Consider the following 17188-nt stretch of genomic DNA (forward strand, 5'->3'; position numbering starts at 1 on the left):
CAATATAATAAATGCTATGACCCTTTGAGATAGACAGCGTTGCCACTGCGATAAACGTATTTAAGAAAAGTATATTTGGGGGATGTAAAATTCTAAAGGGAGATGCCTTTCTAGCAATGTTTTCAAACCCGGCCTAAACATCGATCCGGACGCCTTATCGAGTCAAAAGTCAGACCGACCCGGAAGGCAGACCGGTGTTTGACCTGGATGACGTCACAAATAATTTAAATATATATTTATTTATATGTATAATTCATATACATATAAACAATAATAATAACTAAAAATAATAATAATAACAACAAACTTTAATGTTTATTATACATTGTTTTTTGAATATATATAATTTATGTTTGATTAATAAAAACGTCAATGAAGCTTGGTTGGTTGACTTATGAGTAATTATTAAAACTTATATCTTCGAAATGACCCAAATTGGAATCCCGACATGCGTATTACAAGGCAGCATTAATTTGACCACGCCACAAGTTTCCAACTTGGAATAATTTCAGGAGAAGATTGCATCACATTTCGCCACGTGGCATTCTTCTACAGGCTACCGACATAACCCTCAGAATAAGTCATAAAACAAACACACACCCTGTAGTACATACAAGTTACAATGCACCTGTCACACTAACTTATGCTTCATCTTCTTTTTGAAAACGGACAACAAGCTACGTCGCTAGCTTTTCTGAATCGCAGAACTAAGTCGTTTGAATTATAAGTTTATAACGAGTCATGGCTCGCCAATATCCATCTATGGAAAAGGCGAGTCACGCGTTTCATCCGACTCGTATATGTGTAGTAGCATTAGTATGTGCTCCATGTTGGATTACCTTATTCTACTTCCATTTTCAAGGTACTTATTTCTGGACTACCAATATTCAAATTACTCCCAAATTAAATCAATCTAGAGTCTCCAAACCGAATGTCGAATCGGTTATTCCTAAACCCGAAAGCGTAAAAAACGATAGCTTAAAGTTAAATTCCCCTAGGGAATTTCGGTTTATGAAGGCGATGAGAAGTATCGAAAACAAGAGTGATCCGTGCGGTGGGAGATATGTTTATATTCATGATCTTCCGCCACGGTTCAATGAGGAAATGATGAATGAATGTTCGAGTATTAACAAATGGTTTGATATGTGTGAGTTTGTTAAAAATTTAGGGCTCGGGCCGCCTTTGAATAATTTTGAAGGTGTGTTTTCGGATGAGGGATGGTACGCGACGAATCAGTTTACGGTGGATGTTATATTTTATAACCGGATGAAACAGTATAAATGCGTTACTAAAGATGCATCCATGGCTGCAGCCTTTTTCGTCCCGTTTTATGCAGGGTTTGATGCTGCAAGATACCTTTGGGGGTATAATGTTTCGGTTAGAGATGCCACGTCTCTTGATCTTGTTAATTGGTTACAAAATAGAGATGAATGGAAGATAATGAATGGGAAAGATCATTTTCTTGTTGGAGGAAGAATCACATGAGATTTTCGAAGATTAAGCGATGAAGAAACCGATTGGGGGAATAAGTTTTTGTTATTACCGGCTGCACGAAACATGTCGGTGTTGTTAATCGAGTCGAGCCCATGGAACTCGAACGACTTTGCGATTCCATACCCGACATACCTTCACCCGTCTAAAGATTCGGAAATATATGACCGGCAAAACCGAATGCTGACACTGGACCGGAAATTTTTGTTTTGTTTCGTGGGTGCTCCACGACCCGGTAACCCGAAGTCAATCCGGAGTCTTTTGATCGGTCAATGCAAGAATTCGAGTGTCGGGAGGCTTTTAGAATGCGGGCGCGGTGAAAGTAAGTGTCATTCACCGAGTAATGTGATGAAAATGTTTCAAAGTTCGGTTTTTTGCTTGCAACCGCAGGGTGATTCGTTTACGCGAAGATCGGCTTTTGATTCTATCCTTGCGGGTTGTATACCCGTGTTTTTTCATCCGGGTTCGTTTTACACGCAGTACACGTGGCATTTACCGAAGAATTATACGAAATACTCGGTTTTTATTCCCGAGGATGATATTCGAAGGAATTTAAGTATAGAAAATCGGCTTTGACAAATTGATCCCGATAAGATTATTAAGATGAGGGAGGAGGTAATTAAGTTGATCCCGAGGTTGATCTATGCGAATCCTCGATCTAAACTGGAGACTACGAAAGATGCGTTTGATGTATCAGTGGACGCGATTATTAACAAAGTGACAAAGTTGAGACAAGATATGATTGACGAGCGAGCAAACGATGATTTTATCGAAGAACTTAGTTGGAAATACGCGTTATTAGAAGAAGGCGAGTATATTGGCGTTCACGAGTGGGACCCGTTTTTCGCTAAACAAAAACCGGACGGTGGTAACTAAAATCCGGGTGGGTTTTCTGGAGATGCAAAAAGTTCTTAGAAGTGTATGATTGTGTTCCTTTGATGTTGAAGCAAATTTGTTACTATTTTTGATTTTTTTATAAAGAAAGTATTATTACAGGGCAAAGAATATAGATATGCAAAGGGTTAAGATAGAATCTTGAACATGTTGGATTTTCTATTGTACTTTAAAATATGGTACATAGTCATGGACAATGTAAAGAGCAAATACAATAATTGCTATTGCTTTTTTAGTTTGTGGTGGTTTTAACGAGGAATGCAAAAGGTTTGTGCACATGGAGTGGTTGAACCTAATGTTTTAAAAACCGGTATTTTACTCGTATCATAGTTTAAGAATGGTACAACCGGTTGAACTGGTATGTATTGGGAAGTTCAAACATTTGAATAATTTACCTTGTAATTCCATATAAATACAGGGGAGGGTTCATGTACATTTTGATCTTAACATGAGTACGTAGGAAATAATGCTAATTTATTTAAAAATGCGAACGTAAGAAACAATACCAACTACAATACCAATCTACATAAAAAATGACTTATAATAACAAAGAAAAAAATCTAAAAATTACAACAAAAGAATCAAAATCAAGAACAAAATAATAACAGCATATACCAGCAAATACTTATAACAGCAAAAGAAAACATCTAATAATAACAACAAAATATAGATAAGCAAATACTTATAACGTGTCATAATCGAAAATTAGCAAATACGAACAAAAAATAGTAGCAAACACGTATAATAATAAACCTAATCATAACAACAAATTGGTTCTCACCGTTTTCATGTTAAAAATAAAATGTATTTGATCATGTTTTCAACTCAAAAAATAACCCAAAAAAATATAACACATCAACAATGGTAGGGTCAAATCAGAAAAGTTTGTAACTTGCATATGAAATTAATCAATTACAATAGATGTAAATAAACTAACATTGAATTTGCATGATACAAAATTGGTTGATTAAAGAATCTTCGTTTACTGTGCTTACTCGTTTCAATTTTATCCACTATGTTAAAAGTCATTTTTAAAAAAATGGGTCGCAGAAAATATCAAAAACCTTTTGGATTTAGGACCGGTTTGCCGGTTTAAACCGGTATTTTTTTAAAAACCGGCGGTACGATGTTCTAGCAAACCGCTCACCTGGCCGGTACGTACCGGTTTTCAAAACATTGGTTGAATCATTTAAACTGAAATTTAAATGGTTTGATTTATGATTTGGTTTTCAAGGTTTGACAGTTTAAACTTTGGTACGGTTTGAAACTTGGAACCGATCATTCGACTGTTGTTATCTGTATATTTCTTTTTATTTTCAAAACATGTAAGTATGTGTATATGTTATAATCAATAATCATCTTTACCATTTTAAACATGTAAATACTAACTAATGATCTTGAAAAAAAAATTGGTTCATATCAGCAAATTGTCAAAACCGGCCCGTGAAACCACCCTTGGTAAAATCAGTCTCAGTCGGCTCGGCTGGCAATCTAGCCAGGCCAGTTTGCTCTATTGTGTTCCGAAAGCATAATTGATGGTTCGGATTTAAATGTTTATTTAAACATACTATTAAATCAGACCATAAGCATCTCTAGTGTTACTAGGGGTGGCAATCTTGACTCATGGGTTGAATAAGTTGTATCAAAATGTATAAGATGGGTCAAACTAAAAAAAGAAAATGTCTGAAACGGGTTGACATTTTTCGGGTTTTTATTTTTATTTTTTTTATTTTTATGGAACGAGAAAAACGGAGGAAACTTTTTAGCATTTTTACTTTTTAAGTTTTTGATTTATATTTCGAGTTATAATTTTTTAATTATTTTTTTTGAATTTTTTTGTGAGGGGTTTTGAAATGGGTCAAAATGGGTTGAGATTTCAAACCCATTTCAAAACCCCTCACTAAAAAATTCAAAAAAAATAACTATAAAAATTATAATTCGAAATATAAATCAAAAACCTAAAAAGTAAAAATACCAAAAAGTTTCCCCCGTTTTTCTCGTTTCATAAAAAAAACCCGAGAAATGTCAACCCGTTTCAATCATTTTCTTTTTTTAGTTTGACATATTCTGATCCATTTTATACATTTTGATACAACCCATTCAACCCATGAGTCAAGATTGTTACCCCTAAGTGTTACACATCAAAAGAACAGCATGTAGAGCTCACATAACAAATGGTATAACATCAAATATTCAAATGATACTTAGTGGTGTAGCAATTCTAACCTTTATATAAACAGGTTTTTCAATAAAAAGCTTGTATGAACTCTAGCATTTGCAGGTTCCAAACAAATATTATAATAATTTCAGATAATTCTAATCTTATTAACCACATACCAATCAAAAAAGCAAATAAACAGTAGTAGTGTTTAGAAGTCGCAAGACTATTCGCAAGTACGAGGTATCTCCCCCTCTATTTGTAACGGTGAGGACTGCAAAAAGCAACTCCCCTACATTTGTAATGACGGGGAGTTACTTTTTGCAGTCCACGCTATTACAAATAGAGGGGAGATACTTGTACCTGCAAAAGTACTTGCAACTTCTAAACACTACCTCACAGGCTGACACCGCTATATTTTCAAAACTCTCCGTCATTACAAAGGGAGGTAACCCCCTTTTAAAAAAATAAAATTTCGAGCCCCTAAAGTGATTAACTCTTGTAATTTGGTCCCACTTTCAAATTTTTTTAATAAACAGTATATGCTGAAATGCCATAAAAGGAGCTGCAACAAATCAATGTGATATTATGTAACAAGTCAATCTACAAGTCAGATAACTAAGGGAAAACTGTATAATAAACAATAGTTTTAATGTGATATTAATGTATATACAGGGTAGGATATACGCATGATTAGACGTAACAACATAACATGAGCTAATGAGCCACTCGTTTTCAATTTTAATCTAAAACATTTTAGTTTTCTTTTTAGAAGTTAAGAAAAAGGTGTCTTATGTGGTTTCCTAAGGGGACAAATACAACAATGTGGCTCTCTAACTCTTAAGAAGAAGCTAATACAACAATGGGCCGGACCAAGTCAATTAAAAAAGAGTTGTTTTAGTTTGAGTCGGAACGAGTTGAGATAAAAAACCACTAACAAAAAACAAAATAATAAAAAATTCATAACTCAAAATATAAATCAGAAACAAAAAAAAGTAAAAAAAAAAAACTAAAATATATCCTCCATCGTCCTTGTTCGAGATAATAAACAGAAAAATCGAACCGAAACCGAAAAAGTCGACGTAAACGAAACATTAAACCAAAACCGAAACAAACCGATCGAAACTGAAAAAATGAATCAAAACAAAACTAAAAAACTAAAACCGAACAAAAATGAAATGAACTGGTCCGGGATAGAACGGGTTGAAATAAAAAACCCCTCTGAAAAAAAATAAAAAAAATCATATATCAAAAACAAAACAAAAAAAAACTAAAAAAACTTTAATTTTTCCTCCTTTGTCCTCATTCGAGAAATCGAATCGGAATCGAAAAAATCGACAAAAACGAAACATTAAATCAAAACTGAAGCAACCCGATTGAAACAAAAACAATCGATAAAAACGAAACTAAAAAGCTAAAATCGAACAGAAACAAAACTGAAACCAAAATGATCATTAAAAAATCGACCAGTTCAAACCCGCACCTTGCTTGGCCATACTCACCCATTTTTTCATGTATTAAATTAAACAACTCAACCTGAGTCAACATCTACCTCTCACCCACTATGACTTTGATTAGGAGTGGCAAAACAAACCCAAATGGGTTGCTTTGGGTCAGTATAGATAATTAGGATGGATCAAAAGAATTTTCCAATGAAGTCAAGATGGGTTGAGGAAAAACCAGTGACTTTTGGTTATGGGTTAGAATGAGTCTGTTTATGAGTTAGAATGGACTAAAACAAGCTCCATCCAATTTTATTTTAAACAAAACCCACAAAACCGAATAGAAACCGAGAAATCGAAACCGAAATCTTTGAATCCGAACATATAACGAAACCGACCAAAATGAAAATAAGCAAAATCGAACCGAAAAAAAACCCGAAAAAATCAAGCCTGAACCAATACAAAACCGTTTTTTTAATAAACGAGGATGACGGCAGAAACATTTTAGTCATTTTACATTTTGCGTTTTTGATTTATTTTTTGAGTTATTATTTTTTTTGAATTTTTTTAGGGTTTTTGAAACCATTTGTATTTTAACCTAACACTTGAGTCAAGATGGGTTAGCTTTACTCATACCGATCATAACCCTCTGTTTTAAAAATCCATCATGGCCCATGAAAGAATCATGAAAAATTAGTAATTTGCTCGCTTTTACCATCCTCTACACCATAACCTTCACATTAGAATACACACTCATAAACCTGACCTCGAGCTAGAAGTGTGAAAATGAAAGAAACAACAGATTAAAGGTTGTATATTTGGGTTAATCATAGCTTGTAATAGTTATGGAATTGTAGATCGGGCCACAAGAGTTCATGAAGCTTGAATTTTGGCATTGATTAAGTGTTAGAATCCTAGATAAGACATTAGTGGTTTAGAAAAATGATAAAAAAAAAAGGATAGTTCAATAAGTTCGGTTTGGCCTTAAAAGTTGTAGAACCATAGATCGGGTCACAAGGAACCATAATGTTGTAAGTTTGACCTAGACCTAAGCTAGAAATAGAAAACCCAAACGAACCCTCTCGGTTCTTATGGAAATCGCAATAAGGTACAAAAAAGGTTCGTTTTCTAAAATATTAGAACATAGATCTAGAACGCTTGGAATGGAACCTAGGAACTTCATATCCAAATTAAATAATTAGAAAATGAACCCTTTTTTCTTACTCCCCCCCCCCTTCTCTGCGATCTCCATAAGAAACAAAAAGGTTCATTTAGGATTTCAATTTCTAACTTAGATCTAGGGGCAAGTTTACCACTTTATGGTTCCTTGACCTGATCCATGATTCTACAACTTTTAAGGTCAAACTGAACTCATTTAACCAATTCTTCTAAACATTTTTCTAAGCCACTAATGCGAGATCAAGGATTCTAACACTAAATCAAAGCCAAGATCCGCTTTATGGAGTCTTGTGGCTTGAACTACCACTCCATGACAATTACAAGCCATGATTAACCCAAATATAACATTTAATCCGTTAATTACCTTTTCACACTTGTTGATCTAGATCCGGTTTATGGGTGTATAGATATAATATTCTTAATGATGATTATTTGCACAAAGATGTTGTAATAGTCTCTTGAATATTTAAAGAGTACTCTTCAGTGTGTGTATTTTAAGATGAATGTTATGGCGTAAAGAACGTTAAAATAATGGTTAGGGTTTATGACCAAGGGTATTAATACCCATAAAATTCCAATAGGTCCAAAAAAACCTCATAATACTCAAGCAAATTACTATTTTTTCATGATTTTTTCTTGTAACTTTGATAAACAATCATTTATTATTAGACAGCTTGTAAAACGGGATGTTCGAGTTTCACTTATAAGGTTGAAAAAATTACAAATTTTGTCTTTTTGAATATCGAAAATTATGGATTGGGTCCTTTTTGAAAAAGACTTTCACTCTCTATCCTTTATATGAATTTTTGCCTCGGTTTAGTCCTTTACACTATCGACCATCCAAAAACTCAGTTAAATCTTGACATGTGCCAACCATATGAGAGTAAAAAGGTAATTTCCACAATTTATTATTATTACTAGTAAATAATAAAAATTAAATAACATTACTAGTAATGGGACCCACCACCACTTCTTATTCACCAATTTTATCCGTCGATTGTCAATTGGAGATAGATGATGATGGGTAAGTTGTGTAAACCGAAAGCCCCAAACTAGGTTTTGACATGGTGGTTGTTGGCGGTGACACCGTACGTGATGGTGATGGGAAGTAGGAGGAATATGTGATGTAGGGATGAAGATGAAGTTAGATAGATGGTGGTGAGCCCATTAACATAATAATATTTATTTAAATCTTGTTTAATCTTTTTATTATTTATTAATAATAACAGAGTGGAAATTACTTATTTTCCCTTACATGGTTGATACATGTCAAGACTTAACTGAGTTTTGGATGGTCGTTAGTGTAAAGGACTAAAATCAAGGCAAAAATGCATATAAAGAATATTGGGTGAAAGCCTTTTTCGAAAAGAACCAAATCCATAATTTTTGATATTCAAAAGGATAAAATTTGTAATTTTTTCTATAAGGTTTTACTTAGTGATAAGATGACTTGCATTGCAGCTGTTATGATGAACAATGGTACACTCTTTTATATATTTACGCAATTGGATATGTCTATTTTATGAATAACTGAATAAGTTCCATCAAAGTCAAAGCAATATCACACGAGTATTCAGGTAACGTCATTGGAAGCTTCAAATGGACGTAATGTAGAACACAAGGTATGTTGATCTGAAGTATGATAGAATCAGTTGTTAGAGAGAGTTCAGGAGATAACTGATAAAGCACATAAAATCAGAGAACGCTTGAAAACGGCAAGCGATAGACAAAAGAGTTATTCCAATGTTCGTAGAAAACCGTAAAAATTTCAAGTTGATGACAAGGTGTTGCTTAAGGTTTCAACATGGAAAAATGTGGTATGATTCGCTTTGTTGGACCAGTTGAGATTAAAGAAAGAATTGGACTAGTAGCTTATCGGCTACGATTGTCAGAAGAAATGAGCGGGTTTAAGGTGGTTTAATATTCATTAGTGTTATGTTAAGTAGTTTGATATGTTAATGTTTGTTTGTTCATTAGCATGCATTAGTGTCTATTAGTTTCCGATAGTGTTAGGTTGTCCGTTTGTGTCCATCGTTTACAATACTAACGAACGGACACAAACGGACATGGACAAACTCAACTCCTTAATGAACGGACACGAACAAGAACTTTTGTTCGGTAAGATGTTCGTGAACCGTCCATTTGTCCAACAAAAGCTTAACGGACGAACACATACAAGATCTCATCCGGTTTGATTCGGTAAAGGAAGGTGATAGCATAACTAAAGGTGTTATTAGTTGTGAAAATGAAATCAATAATAATAATGGTGTAAACCTCACTATTAATTGGTTCCGATATTATTAATTAAAAGATAGCTTTAGCAAGATCCATATTATTATTAAGAGTATAGTTCACCATTGTTTTTCTCTAAAGAGTACTAATTTGACCTCGTAAACAAAATACATGCAGATATGCATATAATAATAAAGGATTTATATATGCGTGTTAAAATAAAAGATTATACATGTATGATGTATTTAATTATTTACAACACAAAAGTACATCCATTCATATATGATTTAACCGGTTGAACTGAGTTGTATTAGGAATTTAACCGGATTGAATGTTTAACCTATAACTTCTGATAAATGTAACTTCAACTAAAAAAATATATGATTTCATAACAAAAATTAATTCAAAAGCTAATCGATAATGAAAAATTAATACAAAAGCACTTGATTTTCAAACAAGATTTCTTTAAAAATAAAAGTGTGCAATATGTGTATGACATCGTTTACCGGTTCACTCGTTTAAATAGTATCTTCTAGATTAAAAGTCATTTTTAAAAAATATGAGTCGCAAAAAAACATCAACAATCTATTGGGCATGAAACCGGTTTGCTAGTTTAAACATATATTTTTGAAAAAACCAATGGTTCTATGTTAAATTGGTTCGTTAAAGCTCGGGTTAACCCACACGTGCTTGAATTAAATTAAAAATAAATATTTCAATAACTTAGGCGCACGTTTATACCTTTACACTCGTGTTAACCTCATTGGTCGGGTTTGACCGAGTTGACCAGGGTCCTCCAAGAGTTGACCAGTTTCCTATCTTTGACCAGAGTTGACTAAGTTTGACTTTGTTAAAAGAACTTAGTGAAATCGAAAGTAAACTCAAATGATTGTTATTGATTAACAAGAATGAAACTTGATTACAAGAAAGAAAAACGAAATTGAACTGTACATAAGAATGAATAGAAAAACACTACTTATAGCTAACCCTAATCCCCAATTTGAGTTAACAACCTGCAGACTTCAAGTTGCCTCAATAAGTCCTTCAAGTTTCCCACATTTTACACTTTTACCCCCTTACACTTTGTTGACCATCAGTTGACCTTTCAACTTTGACTTTAATTCTCAACAATCTCCACCTTAAAGTCAACATTACCTTTAATACTTATTCAACACCCAAAGATTTCACACAAAAATCAAACTTTGAACCTGGCAGAGACTTAATAAACATATCTGCAGGATTCAAACTTGTATCTATTTCTTCAACTTCCACATCTCCTCTATTAACCACTTCTCTAATAAAGTGTAACTTCACATTGATGTGTTTAGTACGTTCATGAAACATACTATTTTTAGATAAATGAACTGCTCTTTGGTTATCACAGAATACAACAGTTCTGTCCAAACTAAGACCAAGATCCAGAACAAAACCTTTTAACCACATTGCTTCTTTAACCGCTTCTGTCAAAGCAATGTATTCTGCCTCAGTTGTTGACAATGCAACAACTCTTTGCAGTTGAGCCTTCCAACTCACAACATTTCCCAAAACTTGAAAAGCATACCCAAATATTGACCTTCCCCTATCCCTATCTTTGGCATAATCAGCATCTACATAGCCAATTACCATTTTACCCCTTTGACTTAAATCTTGTTTAAACGTTAAACCAAAATCCTAAGTACCTTTCATGTATCTTAGAATCCATTTTACAGCATCCCAATGGTTTTTACCAGGATTAGACAGATACATGCTCACCAAACTTACTGCATATCCAATATCAGGTCTGGTACAAACCATGAGATACATAAGACTTCCCACTACGTTTGCATATGGCACTTTCTCCATATATGATCTCTCCACATCAGTCTTCGGAGAATCTTCACTTGACAGCTTAAAGTGTGCTGCTATAGGTGTTTTTACTGATGTACAACTGTACATAGCATAATTACTTAACACCTTCTTGACATAAGACCCTTGAGTTAACTTTAAGACCCTTTGGCCTCTATTTCTGACAATCTCCATACCCAAAATCTTTTTGGCCTCTCCCAAATCTTTCATGTCAAACTCTTGCATCAAAACTCTTTTAGTTTCCTCTATCTGTTCTTTACTATCACAAGCAACCAACATGTCATCGACATACAACAACAGATAGACCATTTTACCCTTAGAATATTCCTTATGATACACACAACTATCATAAGGACTTCTACAAAATCCCACACTCACTATATAATCATCAAAACGTTTATACCACTGCCTTGGTGATTGCTTAAGCCCATATAGTGACTTTTGAAGTAAACATGCCTTACTTTCAGAATTCTTTACTTCAAAACCTTTTGGCTGAGTCATGTAAATTTGTTCTTCTAAGTTTCCATGTAAAAAAGCAGTTTTTACATCTAGTTGCTCTAATTCCAAATCATAAGAAGCAACTATGGACAAAATTACCCTTATTGATGTGTGTTTGACTACAGGTGAGAAAATCTCATTGTAGTCAACTCCAGCCTTTGAGTAAAGCCTTTTGCAACAAGTCTGGCTTTAAATCTTGGTTCATCACCTTGTTTAAGTCCTTCTTTCACTTTATAGACCCATTTGCATGACACTAGTTTATGATCTTTAGGCTTGTCTACTAGTATCCATGTATCATTCTTATACAAGGATTCCATTTCTTCATTCATTGCCTTTTTCCACTTTTCTTTGTCATATGAGTTAATGGCCTGCTCATATGTAAGTGGCTCAAACACACTTTCATTTTCTGCAGTCATAAAAGCTACTGCAGATATATCATCACCATCTCTATATCTCAAAGGAGGTAAAATGTTCCTTCTTGCTCTGTTTCTAGCAACACTTGGACTAGAACTTTCCCCTGTATTTTCAGAATTACCCATGGTACTTTCAACCCCTGTACTTCCAGAATTACCCCTGTACCTTCAACTTCTGTATCTTGTGAACTTGACTCCACCTCAATTTGAGTCCCCTCACTATTTACAGAAATACCCCCCTTTAATGAACCAGTCTCACTTCCCATGACATCTTTATACAAAACTTGTTCATTAAACTTGACATCTCTGCTAATGACTACCTTTTGGCCTTTATTTTCCAAAGTCCATAGTCTATAGCCTTTAACCCCTTCTGGATATCCTAGAAAAACACACTTAATAGCTCTAGGTTCCAACTTACCTTGACTAACATGTGCAGAAGCTAGTGACCCAAATATTCTTAGGCTACTATAATCTTGCTTATCACCAGTCCAAACTTCCATTGGCGTTTTCATATCTAAAGCTGCTGAAGGACTTCTATTAATCAAATAGACTGCAGTGGTTACAGCTTCAGCCCAAAAACTTTTAGGTAACCCTGCGCTAAACAACATACACCTCCTCTTATCACCTATGGTTCTATTCATTCTTTCAGCTAAGCCATTTTGTTGAGGTGTTCCTGGTACTGTTAAATGTCTAGCTATCCCATTGGCCTTACAAAACTGATCAAACTCCTTATTACAAAACTCTAAACCATTATTAGTTCTAAGCTTCTTAAGTTTCTTTTCAGTTTGTGTCTATACCAATATTTTCCACTCTCTAAATTTTCCGAATGCATCATTCTTATTCTTTATTATATACACCCATACTCTTCTAGAAAAATCATCTACAATTGACAGATAATATCTAGCACCCCCTAAAGAATCATGCTTGGCAGGACCCCATAAATCTGAATGAACATAATCCAGAATGTTCCTTGTAGGATGTTTACCCTTGCCAAACCTAACCCTCTTGTGTTTGCCAAAGACACAATTTTCACAAAAGCTTATATCACAATTCCTGATATTACCAAGAACTTGTTGCCTATTCAATTCAACAAGTCCTTGTTCACTAATGTGCCCTAGCCTATAGTGCCATAACAAAGATGCACTATTATTAACACTAGATGTTACATTAACAGAATTAGATACCTTTACCTTCCCATCAAGTAGATAAATATTATTATCCATTTTAGTTCCTGTCAAAACCACCATAGATCCTTTTATCACTTTGGCCTTTCCTTCTCTCAGATTCACATGATAACCTCCTTTTTCAAAAGTTCCAAGAGACAATAAACTTCTTTTAAGACCTGGAATATATCTCACATCTTTGAGATCAACTTTCATTCCACTATTCATCACAAGGGTCACTGTGCCAGACCCTTCCACTTGACAAGGTCTATCATCACCTAATTTGACAGACCCAAGATCTTCTAACTTGAGTTCTTGGAAAAAATCTTTAACCGGTGTCATATGATATGAGCACCCAGAATCCAAGACCCACTGATCTTTGCCCTCTAAATTGTTAACACAATAAACATCAGCACTGTCATACCCATCTGATTGATCATCTTGGGAGTTATGACAGTTCTGACTTTAGACTTGGATCTTGATTGATTCTTCGACTTAGAACCCCTTTGTTCAGGTCTACCTCTGACAAATAAACCATCTCCACCTTCTTCTCTATGATCTGACCTTTTCTTTAATTTTTTGGAGTTTAAAGCAGCCAAGACTTCTTCCATGGTCAGTGTATCCCTTCCATACATCAAGGTATCAACAAAATGCTCATAAGAAGAAGGTAAAGAAGTCAGAAAGATAATTGCCTGATCTTCATCTTCTAATTGAACTTCAATATATTCCAAATCTAGAATGAGTTTGTTGAACTCATCTGTGTGATCTTCAAGACTCTTCCCAACCATCATATGGAATGTATACAATCTATTCGCCAGGGATTTAGTCATGTATAACGCCTGTTGCCATCAATTCTTTGGATACTTCTCTCAACACACGATCACCAAGCGACGAAAGAATTATCGCACTGTGTGCCTTCTCTAAGATATCCTTCTTTTCTTTATCCGTCAACCCATCTGGCATATTAGGCTCTCCATGAACAAGAAGAGCCCTCATCTTGACTCTCCATAACGAGAATATGTAACTTCCTAAAATATTTTAATATTAAACAGGAGAAAGTCGCGTTTTGTTATTGGGCCTAAATAATTAATTAGTTATAGAGGGTAATGGGCCTTAGGTCCATGGGCTTTAAGGGATATAAATACCCCTTAAACCACCCTAAAACCCTAAATCCTCATTCCTTTCATCCTAATCTCTACACGCTCCAAACACACACACCACCACCTCATACGGCCGCGAGAGAGAAAACGAGGTTCGAGTCCAAAATCAAGCCAACCATTATTAGATCTTCAATATACGAGCTAGATACGAGATAACCAAGCAAACCGCGACCACACCGAACGCATAAAGGTATGCCTTTTACCTTAAAAGTTTATGTTTTTAGGATCGGTTAGCTTTGAAACTTAAACATAAAGTAAATCGGGTCTAAACGAAATGTAAAGTAGCAAAATTGACGTTGGAAACGAACTTAATGAACCTAGGGCTATGTACGGCGACGTGTGTGGAACGTTTTAAGATTTAAAGGTACAAGCTTTGCGGTGTACACGGGTTAAATATGAACGAAAACGGTTATATCGAGCCATAACAGCGGTATTGAAATCGCAAGATGCTTGTAAAGGTTGAATGAAAATCAACCCGTCGCTGCTACTTAATAACTTCACCCTATAAGTTCGCGAAGTATTTAAGTTCGCTAAAATCAAGTTCGCCTTGGTTAACATCGCTATACGTAAGTTTGCCGTGGTTAACTTCGCTATATGTAAGTTCGCCATGGTCAACATCGCCTAGCTTAAGTTCGCCTAGCTTAAGTTCGCCTGACAAGTTCGCTCACTGAGAACTTCGCCTAATACAAGTTCGCTAATGATTAATTCGCTTAATATTAAGTTCGCCAAAAGTTAAGTTCCCTGAGAAATGAATTAAAATCCTAGTGAAAAATGTGTTAAGACAGTTAATGGAAATAAAATTTTTCCAAGCTGACCTGGCAGCTTAACCCCAGCAAGGGGCTCTGCCCCTTTGACCACGCTAGGGGCTGCCTCCCCTAGAACCCCGCTGCCAGGGGCGCTGCCCCCGGACCCCCATTCGTTGTGGGTTATATAAAGATAGAAATACGATTTGAGTAGCAATAGTTAATTGACACATGTACATATTATACAGTTATCCGTGCAGCTCAAGAAAGGGATTACGATTAACGGTGAATGTAACCGCATTAAGGTGAGTTTCTAGCCCCATTTCCTTGTTATGTTTTCGGGGTTGTGTACATACTCGATGTGATAGTTAATACACTTACCTTAAATGGTAAGTGTATGCCATGTATGATTTATGTGATAGATATTATGTTATGATTGTGAATGAAAGCTTGTCAATACGTGAACGATCTTCGGATATTGCACGTGTTGACAAGGGAGGTATGTACATTGTGAATGAAAGCTTTTCAATACATGAACGATCTTCGGATATTGCACGTGTTGACAAGGGAGGTATGCACATGAAAGGTGAATGTGTATGATATAAATATCTGTACGATATATGAGTATGTAATAATGAATAAAGAAAGTATATGTATGAGTATGTAAAGATAGTATGAACGAAGATGAAGAAAGAGGGATCCGACCCTAATAATATCTGAGATAGAGAATACGGGATCAGACCCTTATAATATCTGAGATAGAGAAATAAAAAGGGATCAGACCCTAATAATATCTGAGATAGACAAGAAATGGATCAGACCCTAATAATATATGAGATAGACAAAGGAAAGAGAGATCAGACCCTAATAATATCTGAGATAGAAAAGGAAGGGATCAGACCTTAATAATATCTGAGATAGAATGGACAGTAAATATAAAGTATGAACTTAATAAAGTATGTACGTATGTATGAAAGTATGAAATAAAAATAATTTAGTAAAGTAATTATTATGTATCTTCGGATGCATGGTTGAATGTAAGTGAATGTATTTTATGATGTATGATTAACTAGAACTCACTCAGCGTAGCTGACTTTTAGTATGCACGCAGGTGAGTAGGATGCGGTAGCTGGCGTGAGTGGAACACATGACAGGAGAATAAAAGTCTGGCATCTGAAGACCCTTTTATGTTTTATAAGTTATGTTTTAATTTCGAAAGACAAGAAGAATGTTTTAAGACATGTTTATGATTTGATATGTAATGTTTTATGAAAGTTTTATATTCCGCGTAAAGTTTTAATTAACTCTGATTTTAGAACTGCGTTTATGAGTAAATCCAACACTAAAGTAGGGCTACCGGCAACGGGGCCTTACAGAGAAATCATTCCGGCCATCAAATTTCTCCGGTTCGAATTTGGTTGACACCATCTTGTTCATCAATGGCGGAATTCTACAATCGATTGAATGACTTCACCAATCAAGAGCCTAAACCAGGCTCTGCGAACTTAGTGAAATCGAAAGTAAACTCAAATGATTGTTATTGATTAACAAGAATGAAACTTGATTACAAGAAAGAAAAACGAAATTGAACTGTACATAAGAATGAATAGAAAAACACTACTTATAGCTAACCCTAATCCCCAATTTGAGTTAACAAACTGTTAACAACCTGCAGACTTCAAGTTGCCTCAATAAGTCCTTCAAGTTTCCCACAGTTTACACTTTTACCCCCTTACACTTTGTTGACCATCAGTTGACCTTTCAACTTTGACTTTAAGTCGTTTTTGTTTCTTTACGCATAAAGGTTGACAAAGTGAGAGACCAGAAATTATTTAGTTATTTAATTTTCAACTATATTATTTATAAAATTGAAGAGGGGGGGGGGGGGTTGACTTATTTTGGTCAAAATTCAAGTTTTAGTGGAACAGGGACACTCATTGGAGTGACTATTCGACCATAGGTACTAATAG

The 17188-nt window shown here is 34.9% G+C and overlaps 1 pseudogene; it reads left to right on the forward strand.

The window, feature by feature from the left end:
* The first annotated feature begins 779 nt into the window (after positions 1–779).
* LOC143562026 (xyloglucan galactosyltransferase KATAMARI1 homolog) lies at positions 780–2375 on the forward strand (annotated as a pseudogene).
* The last annotated feature ends 14813 nt before the right edge of the window (positions 2376–17188 follow it).

This window comes from Bidens hawaiensis, unplaced genomic scaffold, assembly GCF_021521415.1.
Source record: "Bidens hawaiensis isolate Kalapana, Puna unplaced genomic scaffold, B.hawaiensis_p1.1 tig00020893_1, whole genome shotgun sequence".
In the NCBI taxonomy this organism is placed as follows: domain Eukaryota; kingdom Viridiplantae; phylum Streptophyta; class Magnoliopsida; order Asterales; family Asteraceae; genus Bidens; species Bidens hawaiensis.